We start from the raw sequence: 10,000 nt of genomic DNA on the forward strand, positions 1-10,000 counted from the left end.
CTCCCGGCGGCCCCGAGCGGGACCACAGGTTGCGGAAGGCGTCCAAGTGAGCGGCGGCGAGAGGCGGAGGCCCCCGGGGTCGACTCCGCGGCCCCCGGGTCGGTGTGCGGGCCTCCAGAGCTCGATAAAGTAGTGGTGTCGCTAGCGGTCGAGAAGGCACTTTTCGACGCCTACTGCCACCCCCACATGGCGGTAGGCGCAAAACTGGAAAATCGCCGACCAGAAATGTCGCTTCGTATAATCGACGTTTTTTTTGACCACCATTTTCAGGTGTCGGAGGTGGGTCTGGACGAATACCAACACCATTTCTGGGGTTTCACAACCGCCCGGCTTCTCCGACATATGTTGGAAAGGAGTAGCGATCGAGCGACGGGGGCTGTCGGTAGGCGGCCGCGGGTTGCATGTGTGCCCGGGACAGCACCCCCATCCAACTAAGGGGTGTCCCCCGGGGGCCAGGGGGACCTCGTCCAGGTCGGCCGGGCGCTTCCAGACGCCTACCGACACCGGTCAGGTCGGCGAGGCTCCCGGCGGCCCCGAGCGGGACCACAGGTTGCGGAAGGCGTCCAAGTGAGCGGCGGCGAGAGGCGGAGGCCCCCGGGGTCGACTCCGCGGCCCCCGGGTCGGTGTGCGGGCCTCCAGAGCTCGATAAAGTAGTGGTGTCGCTAGCGGTCGAGAAGGCACTTTTCGACGCCTACTGCCACCCCCACATGGCGGTAGGCGCAAAACTGGAAAATCGCCGACCAGAAATGTCGCTTCGTATAATCGACGTTTTTTTTGACCACCATTTTCAGGTGTCGGAGGTGGGTCTGGACGAATACCAACACCATTTCTGGGGTTTCACAACCGCCCGGCTTCTCCGACATATGTTGGAAAGGAGTAGCGATCGAGCGACGGGGGCTGTCGGTAGGCGGCCGCGGGTTGCATGTGTGCCCGGGACAGCACCCCCATCCAACTAAGGGGTGTCCCCCGGGGGCCAGGGGGACCTCGTCCAGGTCGGCCGGGCGCTTCCAGACGCCTACCGACACCGGTCAGGTCGGCGAGGCTCCCGGCGGCCCCGAGCGGGACCACAGGTTGCGGAAGGCGTCCAAGTGAGCGGCGGCGAGAGGCGGAGGCCCCCGGGGTCGACTCCGCGGCCCCCGGGTCGGTGTGCGGGCCTCCAGAGCTCGATAAAGTAGTGGTGTCGCTAGCGGTCGAGAAGGCACTTTTCGACGCCTACTGCCACCCCCACATGGCGGTAGGTGTAAAATCGGAATAGACCGGACCAGGAATGTCGAGGGGGAAAAAAATGACAAAGTCCTGGTGTGCCTAGCCTACGAGAAGGCACTTTGCGACGCCTACCGACATCCCCATGTGGCAGTAGGCGTAAAACTGGAAAATCGCCGACCAGAAATGTCGCTTCGTATAATCGACGTTTTTTTTGACCACCATTTTCAGGTGTCGGAGGTGGGTCTGGACAAATACCAACACCATTTCTGGGGTTTTCCAGTTTGAAAGTTTTATAAAACATGTTCGGTAGGAAGCACACTTTGGTGTGTCGGTTCGTCGGAGCAGCGACTCTTTGCCTCGTGGTGGTCCGGAACGTCTCTACGGGCTTGTCGCAAAGGCGTCAGAAAGTGGCATCTCCGCCGCCTAGGGCTGTCACCGTTATCGCTGTCGCCCCGCGCTCCAACTTGTTTTGATCCGCCGCCTTCGTTCCTGCCAACCGTGCGCCCGCTCATCGTCGTTAGGTTATAATACGTGGTACGTGTGTGTGCTTCTCCGTGGACCTAGGGCTGCTCGACGTGTCGAACGATATGTTGGAACAACTAACGGCTCCTTTTCCTGGTTCCATAGTCGTCGTGGTACCCGCGTCGTCAGCCATATCTATGTCCACCATGTTTAGCCGATACGTTTGCTGCAGCTTCTGCTTCCGCCTCAGCGTTCGCCGCTCTCAGCCGCCGCTGTTGTTGCTGCCGTTCTGCCATTCAACCACTACCTGCGAATCTTTCGATGATCGGCCGAACGACCCATCGCTGTGCGACCGATAAATCCTCCGGATTAGGGAGAAACGCCGCCGCTCTCTGCCGCCGTCGAACGGAAAAACGTACATTGTAACGAACGAACGAACGAACGAACGAATTAACGAACGAGCGAACAAACAAACAAAAATAGCCGCGGGGGATGCACTATGTAGATCCTGATCCCCTTGTAACCATACGTACGTTGTTCGATGCTCTCCCGTCCTGGAAGTCGCCGCAGCAAACAGGAGGATGAGCAGCAGCAGGCGCCGCCGCCGTAACCGCCGCCTGCCTGCCGCCTCCTACTCCTGTCAGCGTCCGATCTCACAGCCGTGTGAACGTTCGCTGACACCCGATTTCTTTCCGTCTGGCAAAACCTTGGACGTCCCGCTCGCGGTACACGTGCTGCAGCGACTTCTCGTCCGACAACGCATAAGCGTCGACGTCTGCCGCCGCATCTTCTGATACGTGGACGGTGATAGCGCTAGTCCCTTCTTGCGCCACCTCCACCTTTGTTAGCGCCAAAGAAGATCGATCGAGCAGTCGTGGTCGCAGTCGATTAACCCGTTTTCACCGTCCGCAGTTCCCAAGCCGCCGATCAAGTCGTTGCTCTTCTTGTTCGTTCTTCCCATACCGTCGATTTGCACGGCTGCCGGATGAGCCATCCTCTGTCCGGCGAAGCGCTCACGTCAGTGATCGATACTTGCACCGACAGTCCTCCCGCTCGCGACTCGGTGCTCGAATCGGACTCGTTCGTTTTTATCTCGATGCGATTGTGAAAAGGGGGACCGGTCGTCAATGTCGTGTGTGTCGACGATGTTGTTCGCCCGGTCCGCCGCGTTGTTGTCGTTTTTTTTTTTTTTTTTTTTCCCCTAACGTTCGCCGTCGCACGGACGAAAGGGTGAGAAAAAAAAAAAGCTCGAAAAAGCCGCCCAAAAAAATCGGACCGAGGAGCCGCTTGCGAGAACGCGCCATGTGCACGTTGTCTCTCCTCGGTTTTCCGAGCACGAACACGACGCCGGTCGGTCGGTCGGTCGACGAAGGCGACGACGAAGGTGACGGGAAAATTTACGCCGCCGCTGCCCTGGTCCAGCTCCTCCCCGATGACGGCTGTGATGTTGACGTTGACGTTGGCGACGACGACGACGACGACGGAGACGACGACGACGACGAGACGGCATCGATGGCGACCACGATGACGACGACCTCGACGAGTTCAGTCTGCACCTTGACCTCCGATGTCCGTGTGCACTGCCGTCGTGCTGTTTGTCGTTTGTCGTATGTATCGCTGTCAAGGGTGCCGTTGTCGTTGTTGTTGTCGACGTTGTTGCTTGCTCTCTCGTCTCGGTCGGTTGGTACGTTGATGACGACGACGACGACGAAGACGACGACGACGACGACGAGACGGCATCGATGGCGACCACGATGACGACGACCTCGACGATTCCAGTCTGCACCTTGACCTCCGATGTCCGTGTGCACTGCCGTCGTGCTGTTTGTCGTTTGTCGTATGTATCGCTGTCAAGGGTGCCGTTGTCGATGTTGTTGTTGTCGACGCTGTCGTCTGTTCTCTCTTCTCGGCCGGCTGTGACGTGGACGTTGACGACGACGACGACGAGACGGAATCGATGGCGACCACGATGACGACGACCTCGGCGAGTTCAGTCTGCACCTTGACCCTCGATGTCCGTGTGCACTGCCGTCGTGCTGCTTGTCGTTTGTCGTATGTATCGCTGTCAAGGGTGCCGTTGTCGTTGTTGTTGTCGACGTTGGTCGCTTTCGTTCTTTGAGTCTCGGTCTCGGTCCAAGTCAGGGGAGAAACAAAAAAGAGGCCATCAGCGCGGGCAGCGCGCTTCTACTGACGGCGAACCTCCTCGAAAAACAAATAAACACGTGCCCGTCGTTGTAGTTGTCTGTCTTATGTCGGTCGGTCGGTCGGTCGGTCGGTCTGTCGTTCTGTCGAAACAAAGTCCCAAATTCCAACGATACCTGGTTGATCCTGCCAGTAGTCATATGCTTGTCTCAAAGCTTAAGCCATGCAAGTGTAAGTTCACGCCACGCATTAGAACGGGCGAAACCGCGAATGGCTCAGGAACCGGACCTAATCCTCGGGACCGTATTCCTCCTCGGAGGCGATGGATAACTGTGGCAATTCTAGAGCTAATACATGTGACACAGGCCGCGATCGGTCGGCGCGCCGTCGTCGCCACGCCTCGCGCGCTGGCACCCGCGTCGGCCGTTCCGGGTCGCGGCGCTACATATTAGACTGAGACCGATGCGCGTCATTCCGTCCTCCCGTCGTCGGCGTTCCCGCTCGCGGGTCCGTTCGGTGGCGGGGCTCATAGGGCGGCGCGCTCCGCTTTGGTGACTCTGGATAACTCACTGGTCGATCGCACGAGCTTTCACGCCCGGCGACGGGTCTCTCGAGGGTCCGCCCTATCAACTGTCGACGGTCGGTTAAGTGCCTACCGTGGTTACTACGGGTAACGGGGAATCGGGGTTCGATTCCGGAGAGGGAGCATGCGAAACGGCTACCACATCCAAGGAAGGCAGCAGGCGCGCAAATTACCCACTCCCGGCACGGGGAGGTAGTGACGAAAAATAACGACGCGGGACTCTGTCGAGGCCCCGCGATCGGAATGAGTACACTTCAAATCCGTTAACGAGGACCAACCGGAGGGCAAGTCTGGTGCCAGCAGCCGCGGTAATTCCAGCTCCGGTAGCGTATATTAAAGTTGTTGCGGTTAAAAAGCTCGTAGTCCGAACTCGGGTTCGTGGTCGCGCAAGCGGCCCCGGGGCGGCGGCGCCATCGTCCGTCGTTGACTTTGGTCGTCCGTTCGCATTCCCGGCCCTTTCCGCCGGTGTCAACCGCTAGCATACCCGCCACGCGGTCCTGCCGGCGAGGTGGACGAGGAGGTCGTGATCGGGATCCGGGAAAAAAAAAACAAGTGGTCGTCGGTTCGGTTCCGGGAGTAGTCTAACGGGGGGGTGCTACGTGTGTGTGTTTGGGTGTGTTCATTCGCATCCCCGCACTCTGACCCCCGCGCTTCTCTCCCTCTCCCTTTCCGCGCGTTCCTCTTTTTTTTTGAACCCCCCGGTCCGCTCCGAGTCCCTGCTTCGTGTCTTGTCTGCGCGCGTGTTGCGGTCGGCGGTTTCTCCTCCAAGGGTGCTCTTAACCGAGTGTCCGCGGCGGCCGGTACGTTCACTTTGAAAAAATTAGAGTGCTCAGAGCGGGCTGTTCAAGCTTGCATACGATAAGCATGGAATGATGGAAGAGGGCCTCGTCTACGTCTGTCGGTCTCCGTCTACGGCGAGGCAATGATCGAAGGGAGCGGTCGGGGCCACTCGTATTGCGACGTTAGAGGTGAAATTCTTGGATCGTCGCAAGACGAACTGCAGCGATGGCGTGTGGCAAGCACGTTTTCCTCGATCAAGAGCGAAAGTCGGAGGTTCGAAGACGATCAGATACCGTCGTAGTTCCGACCGTAAACGATGCCGACCGGCGATCCGCCGGCGTTCGCTTCCATGACCCGGCGGGTAGCCTGCGGGAAACCAGAGTTCGGTTCCGGGGGGAGTATGGTTGCAAAGCTGAAACTTAAAGGAATTGACGGAAGGGCACCACCAGGAGTGGAGCCTGCGGCTTAATTTGACTCAACACGGGAAAACTCACCCGGTCCGGACACCGGTAGGATTGACAGATCGATAGCTCTTTCTCGATTCGGTGGGTGGTGGTGCATGGCCGTTCTTAGTTGGTGGAGCGATCCGTCTGGTTGATTCCGATAACGAACGAGACTCCGGCCTGCTAACTAGTGCGCCGATGTCAGTGATTTTTACGGCGGGCTCGGCGTCCTCCGTGGCGCTCGGGTCCGGGTCGGTTTTCTCACGCACTTCTTAGAGGGACGGGTGGCAGAAAGCCACACGAGGCGGAGCGATAACAGGTCTGTGATGCCCTTAGATGTCCGGGGCCGCACGCGCGCTACACTGGAGGTATCAGCGGGGACTTCGCCCCGGCCCGAGAGGGTTGGGAAACCTCTGAACCACCTCCCGTGATAGGGATCGGGGCCTGTAACCAACCCCGTGAACGAGGAATTCCCGGTAGGCGCGGGTCAACAGCCCGCGTCGATCACGTCCCTGCCCTTTGTACACACCGCCCGTCGCTACTACCGATCGAACGGTCCGGTGAGGTCCTCGGATCTGGCCGACGACGCCGCCGGGCAGTGCGCGACGTGTCCGTCACGACACTCGTGCATCTACGCCTCGGCGTTCGATGCCTGGAGAAGACGACCGAACCCGATCGTTTAGAGGAAGTAAAAGTCGTAACAAGGTTTCCGTAGGTGAACCTGCGGAAGGATCATTACCGTTTTCCCGTTCGAGACTGGTTTGTTGTTTTCCGGCCTACCTCCTCTGTCTGTCGGCGTCAACGCCTCGAATGCGCGCAAACAAACCTATAAAAGGCGGAGCGAGAGATAGATTTGTGGTGACGCGGAGGTTTTTAAAGCCCCAGCTCTTCTTGCTTGCTTCCGCGTCTTACCACCTGTTTGTTTTTTCGCCCACCGCAAGTGATGGCCGCTTCTTCTTTGCCTTGTCGCCGCTTTATCGTTTTTTGTTTTTTTTGCAGCCGCTGTGCCACCGCCGCTAGCTAAAAACAAACTACTCGCGACATTGCAATGCCGTCACGCCTCCTCGCACAGACCTCCTCGCACACTACTAAATCTATATAAACAAAAACTAATATAAAAAACCCAAGTGCTGAACCCTGGACGGGGGATCACTCGGCTCGTCCGTCGATGAAGAGCGCGGCCAGCCGCGAGAACTGATGCGAATTGCAGGACTCAGTGAACATCGACACCTCGAACGCACATTGCGGCCCCGAGATCCCTTGTCTCGGGGCCACGTCCGGTCGAGAGGCGGAACGTTACATGTCTTTCTCCGTTAACGAAACGACATCTTGCCGTCCCCGTGCCCGCCCGGTCCTCGGCACGGTGGTAACCGGGACGTCGCAGGAGCGAGTGACGAGGGGGAAGAAAAATAAAAAAAGAATTGACTCCTTTCAATGTCTTTTTTTTTTTTAAAACCCTCTCCGGCCTCCTCCTTCGTCTCCCGCTGGCAGACCGCGGAGTCTTTTCCCTTTTCGACCGCGTGAAGAAACACTGTGGAGGAGGAGCAGGAGGAGTCTGTCCGAAAGCAGCCGAAGGGAGAACAAAACAAAAAAAAAAGCACCGACCTAACCGACTGCCGACGTAAGCGCCGCCTGCTCGTCTCGCTCTCTGCCTCATGAAGGTGTCTCTCAGCGACGCCTCGAGCAGCGCGACGAGCACGGCCGTCGCACCGTAAAAAGGTGGCCGCGTCGTAGGCAACGTCGGATGGGGAGGACCCACGCTTTTTTTTTAATTGTTGGCTTCTTCATTTTCGGTCGGACGGGCGCTATATCGGCCAGCCGTCGTCACACGGAGGGTACCGATCGAGATTCCTCTCCTCCAAACACCACACTCTACTAAAAACCGCCGCCCTCGGCTCGGACGAGACGACCCGCTGAACTTAAGCATATCGCTAAGCGGAGGAAAAGAAACCAACCGGGATTCCCTTAGTAACGGCGAGTGAACCGGGAGAAGCCCAACGCCGAATCCCGTCGCAAGTTAAAGGCTTCGGGACGTGTGGCGCATGGGTCGAAGGCAGCCGTTCGTTTTCGTCTCGCATAGTTCGGAGTTCCCTCGATCGGGGCCGCCCGCGGCGGGTGCCAGGCCCATTCGGTGCGGACGGCGAGCGACGGCCTTCGATCCGAGAGTCGGGTTGCTTGGGAACGCAGCCCAAATCGGGTGGTAAGCTCCATCCAAGGCTAAATACCGGGACGAGTCCGATAGTCGACAAGTACCGTGAGGGAAAGTTGAAAAGAACTTTGGAGAGAGAGTTCAAGAGAACGTGAAACCGCCCAGGGGTAAACGGGTGGGACCGCTCACCGCGATCGCGGGGGGACTCAGTCCGGTGCTGCCTAGGCTCGAGCCCAAACTCGATGTGTGTTCTTGAAAGAGAGGCCGTCGCGGCACAGGTCGTCGTTCGTCGTGTCCGCGGGGAACTCGTTCTCCGCGGGCCAGCTTTTGTGCCCGCGTCGCCGACGAAGGAGACGGGCCGCGTGGATAGCGGGAAGGGAAACGTGGTGACGACCGCGGCGTCGGTAGGTGGCTGCGTCGGTTGGCTGCGACGGAGGGGACTCGTCCTCTCGATCGCTGCTGCCGCCGGGCCCTAACCCGCCGCATCCGTCGCCGCCGCTTCTTCTTTCCTCCTGCTCCCTCCGCGCGCGACTCCGCTGCACCCGTCCCCTTCTCATCGCTCGGCGTAATCATGGCGCGGGCGCTTCGGCGCGACCTCCGCGCGGCCGGCACCGGACGCACTTCCCCTCCGGTCCGTCGTCGCGACCCGTTCCCGGCGTGCAGGTCGAACACGCGGGTTTTTTTCCGTAGGCGGCAGGCGTTTCATCACCCTGAAAACCCCCGTCTTCCCACCTTGTGAAGTCGGGGGCCACCGGCCGTCGGGCCCGCGAACGTAACTGCCCCTTTCTGCCGGGAACGGAGGAAATCTGACACGATCCGTTACACGTGGCGAGCCGGTCCGTTTTGATCCCGCCGGAAGTCGCGTGCGGGCGACGCACTCTGTGTGTCGCTCCTTAGGCGCCCCACCGTCTCGGGCGCGTGCGCGATGAGAGGCGGGATAGGACTGGCGCGGCCTCGCCGTCACGCACCTCGCCGACGTTTCGGGTTCTTGTCGGGGGCAACCCCGCCCGCGCCCGTTTCCGTTTCCGGAGAGGTCGCTCGGCGACGCTTTTTTACTCGAGCCGCCCGCCACCCCGGGTCAGCGACGTGCATCGGCAACCCACCCGACCCGTCTTGAAACACGGACCGAGGAGTCCTGGCCGTTCGCGAGTCGTAGGGGCCACCTCTGACTAACCCCGAAGGCGAAGCGAAAGCGAGAGAGCGTGTAGGAGGGCGTCGATCGGGAGAGGTGTCGTGGCAAAGTCGTCCGGGGGTCGTCGGGGGGTGTCGTCGGTCTCGTGCCGTCGTCTTCTCCTCGCCTCACCCGCCTCCGAGCCGTGCCCGATCCCGCCGGCGCGGCGTTTTCGGCCTTCCGCCGTCGCTGCTGCGGTGCCCGCAACTTTTCCTTTTTTCTCTCTTCCCGAGAGAGATAGGAGAGGGAAGGCTCGTGGCTGACGTGCGGTTGTTTTTCCCTCCTCCCCGAGAGGGGACCGGCGCATCTTCCAAAAAGGGGAATTGCCGGGCGCCAGCTTCCATATCCTCCTTCCGCCCATCGGTGAGATCCCGCGGCTTGAACTAGTCCTATTTTGTCGTCGAGTTTAGGCGCTGCGCGCGGGCGCATCACCCCCGGGTCGGTTTCCCCTTTTTCCGAGTACGACTCGGCCGACTCTGGCGTAGCGAGCGACCAGGGACCCGAAAGATGGCGATCCACGCCCGGTCGGGATGAAGCCAGAGGAAACTCTGGTGGAAGTCCGAAGCGCCTCTGACGTGCAAATCGATCGTCGGAACCGGGTGTAGGGGCGAAAGACCAATCGAGCCGTCTAGTAGCTGGTTCCCTCCGAAGTTTCCCTCAGGATAGCTGGCGCTCGATCGTCGCAATTCCATCCGGTAAAGCGAACGATTGGAGGCCCCGGGGCCGTTCACGGCCTCGACCTACTCTCGAACTCGGAACGGGTGGAACGGGCCGACTCTCCCGAACGACGGAGCCGACCCATCCGGCCGCCGCCGCCAGCACGCTTCGCTGGGCGGTTGGTCACCTCGAATGCGAGTGCCAAGTGGGCCACTTTTGGTAAGCAGAACTGGCGCTGTGGGATGAACCAAACGTCCGGCTAAGGTGCCTAACGCGACGCCCATGAGATCCCCGAAAGGGTGTCGGTCGATATAGACAGCAGGACGGTGGCCACGGAAGTCGGAATCCGCTAAGGAGTGTGTAACAACTCACCTGCCGAATCGACCGGCCCCGAAAATGGATGGCGC

General features: G+C 59.9%; 2 non-coding genes and 1 pseudogene across 2 annotated transcripts in view; all 3 read left to right on the plus strand.

Annotated features, from left to right (window-relative positions):
• Positions 1–3,983: 3,983 nt before the first annotated feature.
• On the plus strand, positions 3,984–6,354 carry LOC145273421 (small subunit ribosomal RNA; annotated as a pseudogene).
• Positions 6,355–6,749: 395 nt separating this feature from the next.
• LOC145273309 (5.8S ribosomal RNA) lies at positions 6,750–6,907 on the plus strand. Its single transcript, XR_013866305.1, has one exon. It is a non-coding gene; the product is annotated as a 5.8S ribosomal RNA (ribosomal RNA).
• A 595-nt stretch (positions 6,908–7,502) lies between these two features.
• The window catches only part of LOC145273137 (large subunit ribosomal RNA), a 5,721-nt gene continuing 3,223 nt past the window's right edge, over positions 7,503–10,000 (plus strand). Inside the window, exon 1 of the ribosomal RNA XR_013866169.1 lies at positions 7,503–10,000. This exon is cut by the window's right edge and continues 3,223 nt beyond it. This is a non-coding gene — a ribosomal RNA (large subunit ribosomal RNA).

This window comes from Euprymna scolopes, unplaced genomic scaffold (assembly GCF_053919585.1).
Source record: "Euprymna scolopes isolate OS-2025 unplaced genomic scaffold, ASM5391958v1 sca1, whole genome shotgun sequence".
In the NCBI taxonomy this organism is placed as follows: Eukaryota; Metazoa; Mollusca; class Cephalopoda; order Sepiida; family Sepiolidae; genus Euprymna; species Euprymna scolopes.